The following is a 13,613-nucleotide window of genomic DNA, read 5'->3' as shown; positions in this document are numbered from 1 at the left end:
ATTAAATGCTAGAGATAGATTTAAGAACCAATGAAATCAATCTAAGGTTCTATGAGCTTAATGAACTTGAATCTATTATTCTTCAATTTGTTGGGTGCGGAAGTGTAATAGAGAAAAGTAGGAACTCATAGCCTGAAAAGGTATGAATGACAAATTAGAGAATTCAATTTACAATCAATTGCATGTGAATATGGAAATAGCATAATCCGTAAGCTTATTCCAGAGAGTTTGAATGAAGTCAAAACCCTACCCTTTTATCTGAATTGAATTTACCCTTGTTTTTAATCTTGCTTCGTAATTTAGATTTGAATTTTTAGAAATTTTGTTTTAGTTTTAGTTTAATTTTCTCCCATAAATCCAATGAATTCGATTGCTCCAACTTGAAAACAGTGGAAAACTTAGTGTTTAGCAACCAATCCTCGTGGGAACAATACTCACTCATCACTTTATTACTTTTTGCGACTAGTGCACTTGCTATATTGCATGTTGTAGTTACAATGCATCATTTGGAAACTTGCATCACTGTAGCCTCCACTGATGTTATTGGACAATTTGTCAAAAGTCAGTTTGTTGAAGGGAAAGGTCCATCTCCTAAAGACATTTAGAGGCTTGTGCGCATAGAGTTTGGATGTGATGTTAGTTACTGGAAATGCTAGAAAGGGAGACAACATGGACAAGATTTTGTGAGGGGCACGCCAAAGCATGGATACGCAGTATTAGAAGTGTACTATTATATGCTTGAGTTGACAAACCAAGGTAGCAAGACGGCTTTGAAGTGGGACAAGAATATAATGTTTAAATACTTTTTCGTTGCTTACGGTTCTGCTATAAGGGGTTTTGTAAACATGAGAAAGGTGTTGGGTGTTGATGGTTGCTTTTTTACGGGAAAGTATAGAGGTACATTGTTGATAGCCACTGCACAAGATAACGAGAATCACACATATCATGTTGCATAGTGTGTGGTGTGTGGTAATTACTACGATAGTGCCTGACAGTTACGAGTTGTGCATAATATCCGATAGGCATAACTCTATAAAGAAAGGGATTGCCACTATTTACCCTCAAGCACATCACGGATTTTGTATGAGGCACCTTGGTAAGAACATAAAACAAAAGTTTAAGTGTGTTGGCCTCCTTCAGACATACTACATGGTACAAAAGCTTATCGGGTTGATGAGTTCGAGGAACACTTCCAACAAATCTGAATCAAGGATGATGGAGTTGCTAAGTATCTTAAGCATGATGTTGGTTTCGAGCGATGGAGTAGAGCTTACTTTCTTGGAAGAAGGTTTGATGTCATGACCACGAACATAGCCAAGTCCATAAATTTGATGTTGTTAATAGAAAGAGAGTTTCCAATTGATGCAATCCAGAGGACATTGTCACAGTGGTTCCATGAGCGTCATACGGAGTCAGATAATTTTACTACAACCCTTGTTCCGTCAGCTGAAAAATTATTGCGAGAACGTATGGAACTGTCAAATGCAATATTTGCCTATCCTCTTAATGCTCAAGAGTTCACTGTGTGCGGCTATGGTTCAAATGCCCTAGTTAACCTTGTTAGAAAAACTTGCAGTTGTAAAGTGCTTGACATTCAACGTTTACCTTGTCCTCATGCACTAGCAGCACTGAAACACCAACGGAAGCTGGATTTTGGTTCAAGAATTTACGTGGAACTTTGCTCCCCTCTCTATATGGCTAATCACTACATGCTAGCTTATTTAGAAACGATATATCCAGTGCCTCCAGAAGAGCAGTGGGTAGTGCCGCCAGAGTTGGCTGACATTATCATCCATCAGCCATTCAAGAAGACAGCAAAGGGGAGAAAAAGAGTTAAGAGTATTCCATCAGCCTCTGAGGTTCTTCGGAAGACAAATAAGTGATCAATTTGCAAGCAACCTGGCCACAAGAGAAGCAATTGCCAGACGTAATCACATGCAGATCCAGAAAATTAGGTTCGAAGAAGAATGAAATTCAGGGAGTTGCCAAGGCCAACCGTTGATGAGTTATTGTTTTCAATTATTGATGTTTTAAATTTTATTGTTACCTTGAATAAATCATTCTTTATATTTAGTATTCTTGTTACATAGCCTAAATATTTGTTGGTGATTTTAGTTTGGAATTAGGTTGTCAAATTAAGGAGAAAGTATGGAATTAATATGTGTTGGTAATTTTAGTTTGTCAAAATTCAGGAGAAAAGATGGAAAAGTATGTATTGCCCATGATCGCTTAAGCGACTAAGTATATTGCTTAAACGACAAAGGGTTTTTCATACATGATCGCTTAAGCGACTAAGTATATCGCTTAATCAACAAAGGGTTTTTCATACATGATCGCTTAAGCTATATCATGGATCGTTTAGGCAATCGTGCACCTAGGCAAATATTGATTTTGCCCATCATATGATTGCTTAATCGACCAAGTGAAAAAGAGAAGAATCGCTTAAGCGATATCACGGATCGCTTAAGCGATCATGCACCTGGGCAGATTGATTTTGCCCATCACATGATCGCTTAATTGACCAAGTGAAGAAGAGAAGAATCACTTAACTGATATCATGGATCACTTAAGCGATCATGCACCTGGGCAGATATTGATTCTACCCATCACAAGATCATTAAGCGACCCTGTGTAAATGAAGTTCCTTTGACTATTAAACAGATTTTTTGTGCAAATGGTTTTGCAGAGTTACAACTCCATACATAAAATTGTTAGTTGTTGGCAATAAAGTATTCATTGTTGAACGAATAGTACGGAACTGTAACTGTACAAAACTATCTAAACGAACAATCCGTTGATTAGTCTTTCAAACTTCGTTTACTCCTTAAAGTAATATCTCTTTTAAAATCAGACCGAGAAGAATCTCAAAAGAGTGCAATATTTATCAATGCTTTAAAAATTTCACCGTCTTCTTCTTTATCCATATCTCAACTGTGAAGCCATTTTATTGCTCGAACTCTTAACATATAAGGTTTATGTTAGTTAAGTGGATCATGACCGTTATTATATTTTTATTAAACATATAGTTCTTGTACATCTATATCAAACATATATGGTGGAGAATGTTTACGTCTATATTAAATAAATAAGGTGCATGATTCGTTCAGTGGAACATGACCGTTATTATATTTTAATTAAACATATAGTTCTTTTACGTCTATATTAAACATATATGGTGTAGAATGTTTGCGTCTATATTAAACATATATGGTTTAGAATGTTTATGTCTATATTAAACATATGTCCATAAAATTGGGAGATAAATATTAAAGTAAATTATTCTTAATCAGTTAAGCGATCCCGTCTATTTAGCCTTAGTCACTTAAGAAGGTTACAACAATTGTGCTGAAACACTTATTGTGATAACAGGAGTGCGGCGTTGTTCATAGTGAAAAACTTTCTGAAAAATTCTGGCACTATCTTGGTCTGCAGAGTGCCAAAATTTCTGGTTACAGAGTTCAATTATATATATCGGTTAAGCGATCCTATATACATAAGCCATGATTTGCTTAAGTGATATCTCGCATCACTTAAGCGATCATGCCTAATTTCCTTTGTACTGTACAATAATCATTCTCAAATTCAAGGGTAGAGATTTGGGTCGAAGAGAACTAGATTACCATGCAAACTTAGTGAACATAGCTTCTTCTTCTTTCTTCAGAACATAAAGGGTGCGTTTGGTTGAATATTCCCAATCCTATTCCTAAAATATTTGTTTGTATTAGTTAATTTTTTTAATTACTTAAGACCCCTTAAGTTTATTAATTTTATTAAATACCCCCAGAAAAAAAGTTTAAAAATTAACAGACACACCCCCACCCACCCATACTTCCCAGATTCCGGCAACCACCATCGATGGTAGCCGGAATATGTCACAATGGCCTACAAACGATCGTCGGTGGTAATTCACCAATGTGGATCTCGCAGAAAAAGGCCAGATGTGGCCGTCATGCACGGCCAAAGAAATGGTCATCGTTGACGATCAACAACGGCCAGATCTTAGCCATCGTTGATCACAAAGACAGCCATATATTTGCCCATCCATGACGGCCAGATCTGGACTTTTGCGGACGTCGACGGCCACATCTGGCCGTAGATTTGGTATTTTCCGGCAAGATCCGTGGTCGATGTGGCCGAAAAAGGCCATATCGACGCCCTACCCGCCAGATCTGACTGGTCTGCATCATAACGCCTTTTTCCATCTAGATTCTGACAGTGGTGGCCGGAATCTGACATCGTGAGTAGGTGGGGGTGTATTTGTTAAATTTTAAAATTTTTCCTGGGGGTATTATGATATTTGTAAACTTAAAGGGACTAAATGTAATTAAAAATATAAACTAATATTTTCTAAATAATTAATCAAACAAATATTTTGAGAATATAGATAGGAATATTCAACCAAACGCACCCTTTATGTTCTAAAGAAAGAAGAAGAAGATATGTTCGCTAAGCTTGCATGGTTATCTAGTGCTCTTCGACCTAAATCTCTACCCTTGAATTTAAGAATGATTATTGTACAGTAAAAAGGAAATTAGGCATGATTGCTTAAGCAATGCGAGATATCACTTAAGCAAATCATGGCTTATGTATATAGGATTGCTTAACCGATATATATAATTGAACTCTGTAACCAAAAATTCTGGCACTCTGCAGACCAAGAGAGTGCCAGAATTTTTCAGAAAGTTTTTCACTATGAACAATGCCTCGCTCTTGTTATCACAATAAGTGTTTCAACACAACAGTTGTAACCTTCTTAAGTGACTAAGGCTAAATAGACAGGATCGCTTAACTGATTAAGAGTAATTTACTTCAATATTTATCTCCCAAGTTTATGGACATATGTTTAATATAGACGTAAACATTCTACACCATATATGTTTAATATCGACGTAAAAGAACTATATGTTTAATTAAAATATAATAACGGTCATGTTCCACTGAACGAATCGTACATCCTATATATTTAATATAGACGTAAACATTCTACACCATATATATTTGATATAGACGTACAAGAACTATATGTTTAATAAAAATATAATAACAGTCATGGTCCACTTAACGAATCGTAAACCTTATATGTAAACCTTAATAGAATATACATGGAAGACAGCTGTAACTCTGCAAAACCATCTACAAACAATCATTCAAATTTTAGACTTAGTTTACTCATTTCTTTTACAATCAAACCGAGAAGAATTTTAAAAGAGTATAATATTTATTAAATGCCCTGAAAAATTCATTGTCTTCTTCTTCGTCCATATCTTAACTCTTAAGTCATTTTCTTGCTTGAACTCTTAACATCTTTATGTTCCGAGAAAGAAGAAGAATATATGTTTACTAAGCTTACATGGTTACCTAGTTCTCTTCAACCCTTCAAACTTCATGAGGTACTTCTCGGTCTTTCTTTGTTTATACAAAATAAAAAGAACTATATGTTTAATATAAATATAATAACGGTCATGGTCCACTAAACGAATCGTAAACCCTATATGTTTAGCATAGACGTAAACATTCTAAACCTTATATGTTTCATATTGACGTAAAAGAACTATATGTTTAATTAAAATATAATAACGATCATGTTCTACTGAGAACGAATCGTACACCTTATATGTTTAAGATAGCGTTAATCGCTTAACCGACCTTCTAAAATACAATAAATAAAATCCGAATATGCAAGATCGCTTAAGCGATTTACTATATCACTTAAGTGATCCTGTGTATTTAGACTTAGTCACTTAAGTGATCCGGTGGTATTTGTGATATCGTTTAACCGATCCTAACCTTTTACACTGGGTTGCTTAAGTGATCATGAGCAAAGAATACATAAGTGCCCACACGGACGATTGCTTAAGCGATGTCCGCAGACATGATCGCTTAAGCGATCATTACTGAGGCAGAATCATCTGCCCAGATCTATAATCGCTTAAGTTATCCATTTGTATCACTTAAGCAATTCTTTCCTTTTACTCTTGGTTGCTTAAGCGATCTTGTCTGCGGCAGAATCATCTACCCAGATCTACGTATCGCTTAAGCGATTTTTTGCTTTTACTCTTGGTTGCTTAAGCGATCTTGACCGAGGCAGAATCATCTACCCAAATGTATGATCGCTTAAGCGATCTTATGAATTGCTTAAGCGATTCTTCGTAAAAGAACTCTTGGTCGCTTAAGCGATTTTAGATCGCTTAAGTGATCATTTGTGGAAAACTCTTGGTCGTTTAAGAGATATATGTGGTCGCTCATATACATAATTGTTTGGTAACATGCCTGTCTTTAAGTTAATTAATTTCGAAATGACTGTAATTGGGATACATTTCTACCTCATTCATTTCCCTCCCAAATCCGAAAAGAATTTGTATCTCAAAATTAAGTAATTTATATCAATCTAATTTGATCACAAATCAAAATATAAGAGACATCAATGTAATTGAAAGTTTAAACTTAAAATCATCCATAATAGTGCCGAAACACAATAATTCCTAAGACATTTAACTCTAGTTCTAATTGTAATAAAATTTCCTTCACCCAAACAATTGCAAAGAAGAACCCAATTCCAAGTATCATTTTTCATCTCATTTCCCTTCCATACATTCTCATTTCCCTCCTCTGACCTGCCAACTAGCCTTTGAGAAGTTTTCAAATTCTGTATAATCACTGTCTGAGATCATTGTTTGGTACCATGCCTTGCCAGCAGCCTTGATTGCAGATGCCTCCTCCTGCCAACCAGCTTCTGAGAAGTTTTCAAATTCTGTATAATCACTGTCTGAGATCATTGTTTGGTACCATGCCTTGCCAGCAGCCTTGATTGCAGATGCCTCCTCCTGCCAACCAGCCTTTGGGAAGTTTTCAAATTCTGTTTGTGAGGAACGTGTCTGAGATCATTGTTTGGTACCAGGCCTTACCAGCCAACTAGCCTTTGAGAAGTTTCCTCTCATTGTTTGCCAGGAACCTGCAAAATTATCTGACACACACCTGCAGCCATGTCAGCTTTTGTAAATTAAAAAAAAATATATCAAAAAGTTATGGAGTGCAAGATTAAGAAGTTCACTGAGTTCGTCTCTTTTGGTAAAGCTTTGTATAAGCATGACACCTGCAGCATCAGCACCACAACCCAAGTATCAACATCAACATCACATAAACTACAAAATTCAAAACTTCCATACCTTTTGATTGGGTTCTGGTCACTCGAAACGGATCCATATGCCCATGGAAGCACTCAACAGCCCAGCGCTCTCGATAGTTCCTCATTGTTTCATCATTCAAGCCGTCCATTGGGGTGTTGGTCATGTCGAACTGAATAAATTTCAGGGCATATGCCCCACAATCAGGACTACAATAGAAAGAAGACATTAGCGTTAAAATCAGTTTATAGAACAATTGTATTATGTAAGTTAGTTTTATACAAAATTTACCTTGAATCATTTCTTGGGACGGGACAACGCTACAGTGGCCACTTTCTGGTCAGTACTTGATCACCGAAGTGCTCAAACATCCTGCTGTCACTCAACAGCCACGGGAACAACATGGACAGTGGCTCCAACTCGACCTCCAACTGCTTGTCTCAACAAATAGTTGGGTTGCAGTCAAGGATCTTCAGCAACCCCTTCTCTAGATGCGCAATGACTACTATCCAGTGTATATCTCTGATGTTAATGATGTAGTAAACTCTTTTAACCTTTGCCCAGCTGTGGCTATATTTGGGCCTTTCCCCCCGTACATACTGCATAATTCTGTCATCAAACTTAAAATCATCAGGGATGCAGTCCAAGTCTTCTAGGCCCAATCTTTTTTGCTTGGCTCCTTTTGTTGCACCTCTACCAACGGCCTTTTTAATTAAATTGCGATATGTCGAAACAAGCATTTGGCGAAATGCCAGATCGGTGATGGCACAGTCGGGATACAATAAATCACCATTACTGGTCCATCATAGCCTTATCAGTGCCAATACCTCATCGATATGCTGCATCAAATAAAAACAACATGATAAGTATAGAAAACATAAGCAAACAAAAAAAGGAAAATTAAGTGAAATTAACTCACCAAGTCCTCAAGCCACCTACCCATTGTCAACAACTGTTCAAACCATTCCCGCTGATAATCCCCTGTCTTACACTCTACATAGGCATCACTTCTTGATTCATTGTAATAGGCATAGAAGATTTTTTTCTTTTCCTCCTCTATTGGCCTATACAAATCGACCTTTGAGTCCATTTTTGCTTGCCCACTTCCTCCCCCTTCCTCCATTTGTACATCCCCGCCTCCTTCACCTCCCACCTCACCCTCCTCTATTATCACTGCCCCACTTCCTCCACCAACCTCCTTAACCTCCTCCATTTTTGCTTCTTCTTCCATTTGTTTCTTACTTTTCTTCTTCTTTCCATGTGTTACTACCATGTTAGGCGATTTGACAAACTTGTTCTTTCGGCTCTTTCTTTTCAGCCCAGGTTGCACTTTAATCGCCTTTAATACTCCACCAACTTCCTCCTCCACCGTACCAACTTTCTCTGCCACCTTATCCACTTTCTCTTCTACCCTTTTCATTCGCTCTTCCATCTTATCAAACCTGTCATAAACGGCTGTTGTAAAACTCTCAAACAGGCCGTTTATGAGGTCAACCACCTCATTCTCCTGATGCCGATGTCTCAGTAAAGCGGTACTTGTTGTATCGATTTGCTGAGGCATACGAACCTCTTCCTCCCTCTCTTCCTCCTCCTCCTCCCTCCCACCGATTGGAGCTTCATCATCCTCGGCGTCAACCACATTCTCAAGCAGTGGCCCTGCAATTGTCGTCACATGCATGACCCCTGCTAGGTCCTGCATCAGGCGATCTATCCGTTCATCCCTTTCATCCTCTAGTGGTTTGAAAGATGTGACATACTCCTATTCCGCTTCACCCCCAGTAGCAGTGAGAAAGGGACAGACGACCCCCTGCAATAAGAAACAAAATCAATCAGATTGAAGCGACATTTTAAAGCAACTGCATATTCAAAAGCTTAATCCTTTAATCTTACCCCAGCCGCTTCAATTTTAATGTCTATTTAGTCGTAATCCCAATGGGTACACTTCTCGACATGCCACCGCAACATATTAGGAAATTGCTATCGCACATCCGAACTCTTCCCCCTTCCCCCCGCCTTAGCGAAGACAGGGACAGCCTCATACATCCAAGCCTACATTATAAAAAAACAGTCCATATCATAATTCAAACACATATATTACAAAAAATATAACAAAAAGCTATTAATATTTATCTGCATTGCCCATGGGAAGCCAAACAAATTGTACATACTCGGTTCATCCTTCCCGACCCATTGAGACTGCTTTAACACCATGTTTTTCCCTTGCAAGGAGTCCATGGTTCACTTAAATGATACTCATCCCCACGGATAAGAATTAAAGAAGTCCATGTTGGTTGCAAACCTCACCCAATCCATATCAACGGCTTTTGTTGAGTCACCAGCCATTAGGATTGAATGTAAGAACAATACCAAGCACAGTTTCAACTTCTCTGAATCGTTAAACCGAACTCTTCCTATCATCCGCTCTAAATCGCGTCCTGTAATAGACACTTTCCCCTGTAAAACCTTGTTAGCCAACCTTACGGCTGCCTCACTCTCCTTTATTGCCTTGGCCTCATCCTCATTTGGCATTTTCCCACATCCTAAGCCATTCACCAAGGCATATTCCATCATCCCAAAATGTAGTGGTTTTCCATCCACCACGAACCACATTTCTTGCTTTTTTTTTGCATTTTACTAAGTGCATCAACATATAATGCACTCCCTGCCCCTAGAACGCCTTTTTTCAATTTGTTCCGATTTTCAAAAACTGACCGAAACAAGTCTCTTTGAATCATCGTTCACCATTCCTCAATCCATCTAAAATCCCCTTTATTCTTTCAAAAACATCCCAACTCGACCTGACTGTCACCCTTGCAGGGAAGTACAGTACATTATCGCTTACAATGTTCTACCCGTAGTCTTTATAGTTTATGGTCCGCACAATCTACACAATCGATATAAACAAAATATCAGCAACAAAAATAAACCAAAACAACTAATAAACAATATATCAGCAACAAAAAATTACCTCTGTGGTCACTTAAGTGATTTCAAATCGCTTAAGAGATCTTGATTCTGCCTCGTGCAAGATCTCTTAAGCAATCTGAAATCGCTTAAGCGACCAAGAGTAAACTGAATGAATCGCTTAAGCGATCTTAGATCTGGGCAGATGATTTTGGCTCGGACAAGATCGCTTAAGCGATCGACCAACAGTAAAGATGAATCACTTAAGTGACCGATAGTAAAGATAATCACTTAAGCGACAGTGCAGAGTAATACTCCCAAAACAAATACGTACCCTTTCTTCGTCGGCCTCCTCGTCACCTGCATTCTCGCCGACCTCCTCCTCCTCCTCCTCAGAACCATTTTGCGATTCTTCTCTTTGTTGTTATGCGACCATCGTCTCCTCTGCCATTGAATTGCTTGTGCCACCGGACTCTAAAATTCCAAGTGGCATTGGGTTTTTCTCCTCATTGTGAATGTCAGCCATGGTTTAGGATTGAATTTGATGTGAAAATTTACAATTTCGATTGTGAGTGAGGATTGTATCGTCGGAAATCATAGAGATTCCATTTAGGGTTCAAGAAATCGATTTTAGGATTGAATTGGGCGTGAAAATTTGTAGTTTCGATCGAAAATCTGGACTGTATCACCAAAAATCGTAGAGATTTCGTTTAGGGTTCAAGAAATCAATTTTAGGGTTCAAGAAATCGATCAGAAATCTGGACTGTATCGCTGAAAATCGTAGAGCTTTCGTTTAGGGTTCAAGAAATCAATTTTAGGGTTCAAGAAATCGATTGGAAATCTGGACTGTATCGCTGGAAATCGCAGAGATTTCGTTTAGAGTTCAAGCAATCGATTTTAGAATTGAATATGGTGTGAAAACTTGTAGAGTTAATCAGAAATCGCACAGTCTCCGTTTAGGGTTCAAGAAATCGATTTTTGCCCAAATGAGTTTCGATTAAGCGATTTGAATGGGTGGGGCTCTTTTTTAAATTTCAAATTTTAAAAACTTTCATTAATTATATTTTGTCCTCATATGTTTTAATCTTTTCATTTTAACCCATTTTACATGTTTAACAAATCCTAAGTGTGCCACGTCAGCTTCTCTAAATTAAAAAAAATGAAAAACATTTTCAAGGCCATTTTGTTAAATGCAAACTTGGGATGGCCGGGGAGTTAAATTTCCTCCAAAAAAAGCATTTCTAACAAAAGTTTCGATTGTCTTGCTCTTCTTTACCCTCTCTTCCACTTCTGTTTCTGGAAACGACCCACAATTTAGTCCTGTCATCAAGGCAAATTTCATCATCCCAAAACACAGCAGCTTGCCATCCACCACAAACCACATTTCATTTCTTTTTTTGCATTTAACAGAGTGCAACAAAAGATAGTGTGCTACCTACCCCTAGAACCCCTTATTCCAATTTTCACCTAAGTCCACAAAATGACCAAAACAACTACTTTTGAATTGGTCCATACCTCTCCTTTACCCACCTAGAATCTCCTTTATTCTGGTAAACGCTTGCGAACTTGACCTTATGGTCACCCTTGCGGGGAAGTATGGTATAGTATCCATAATAACCTCAAGCCCACAACCTTATGTTTATGCTTCCACAACACAGCACAATCGATATAAACTAAATATCAGCATAAAAAGAAACCAAAACAAGCAATAGATTGCCAATCTGGGGGATATGGGCTTGGAGGGCATCAGGAGATGTGTGTTTTTGGCTTTGAGAGGACCAGGGAAGCCAAGGCGGGCCCTACAGAGGTTGTTGTGGTAGGTTGAATGGCTGGAATTGGCAGAAGAGCGTGAAATAGGAGAAGAAGGGGGGGGGGGGGGGGGGGGGTGGGATTGCTTACATGTTGTAGGATTGGCCACAGCCAGCTGCATGTGGCCAGCCTTACAATATGCAGGCAAACCCCCAAACCCCCTTATTCTACTCCCTTCTGCCAAATCCAGCCCTCCAACCTACTACAAACAATCTCCCTAAGGTCTCTCTTGGCTTCCCGGATCCCTGGATCCTTTAGAAGCCAAAAACACTCGTTCCCCCAATGTCTTCCAACTGTTTGACAAAATACAACAATCACCCTAACAACCAACACCAACCAAATATCCCCAAATTGGCACCAACAACCATATCTTCATAAAATAGTAAGGAATATTACCTGTTCTTCCTCTTCTTCCACCTCCTCGCCAAAATTTGCTCCAACGTCCTCGTCTTCAGATCCATTTTGGGTGTCTGTCGTCTCTTCTTTTGTCGGCATGGTGTCTTTTGCCAACGGCATGTCCTCTGCCGATGGAGCAACTTCAGTCATTGAAAGTTGCTCCACCGAAACCTCTTCTTCTCCAATCTTCAAACAACCACCGGCGTCTAGAATTTGGAGAGGGGTTGGGTTTTTCTCAGATTCTTTGTTAATCTAAGCCATTGTTTGTTTGTAACTAACAGGGGAATGTCTTCAACCCAAAGAGCAAAAGATTTCAATAATGCCGGAAAACGGGAAGAAAAATCGCAAGAGAAGGTGGTTGTGTTTGTCAAGTCGCTTAAGCAATTTGAATGGGGAGAGTTTGTTTTTATTTTCAAAATTTAAAGCAATTTAAGTTTATTATAATATTACCCATGTATTGTTAAATCCTTGCACTCTAACCCTTTTTGCATCTCTAATGATACTTAAGTGTGCCACGCTACACCAAAAAAAAAAAAAAAAAAAAAACATTTTCAAGTTTATGTTGTCAATTGCAAACTTGAGAAGTCATTACAATTAATTTTCCTCCTTGTTTTAAGATAACCTGATATTGTATTGGATTGATTAGATTTGTCGTGAAGGGAACTGTGCCATAGTCACAAACTCGGCGTTTCAGATGGTTACGAGGGTACTGGGGTTTAGGTTGGTCATTGTACTATCAAGTTTGAATTGCTGCTGGTTTAAGGGGCTGGTATTGATGTCTGTTTGATGGGCTTCATGATTCAATTCTAAAGTTTCAATCCATTAAAGCCCATTCGGTCCATTTTTTATGGAAATAGATTTCAGAAAAAAATAAAATAAAATAAAATAAAATATTGGTGTTATTACTTTTATAAAGTTTGTATACAAAATTAAGAATATAAACTGATGTAATGGACATATCATTTATCTTTAATTAACCAATTGACATTGTATTTATAAGAGCAGTAGTATTCAAAACCGTATTTTAAACTCAGTTTTGTTTGAAAACTAAATTTGTAATGACATATTAATTTTTAACCCACTTTCATTTTTATTCTAGCATTTTATGATATGTCAAACAAAGCATTATAAATATATAGTGGAGGGATGAAAAAAATTATTTAAATTAAATGGATTATAGCGTGAACTAATTTTACTCATAACAACACTAATTATTTAATCAAGTTTTAACTTCGAGTTTAATTTTTGGAAATTCTCTTAAATAGATATACAGGTAGATATGGATTGTCGTAATTTATTTAATTTAATAAAAAATAAAAATTTTATTATAAGTTTCTTATAATGTTTATCACAAAGAAGATCTTTTAATAAATTATGGAG

Source organism: Pistacia vera, unplaced genomic scaffold, assembly GCF_008641045.1.
Source record: "Pistacia vera cultivar Batoury unplaced genomic scaffold, PisVer_v2 Contig213, whole genome shotgun sequence".
In the NCBI taxonomy this organism is placed as follows: Eukaryota; Viridiplantae; Streptophyta; class Magnoliopsida; order Sapindales; family Anacardiaceae; genus Pistacia; species Pistacia vera.
The sequence above is the reverse complement of the archived record's forward strand: the minus strand, read 5'-3'. Positions refer to the sequence as shown.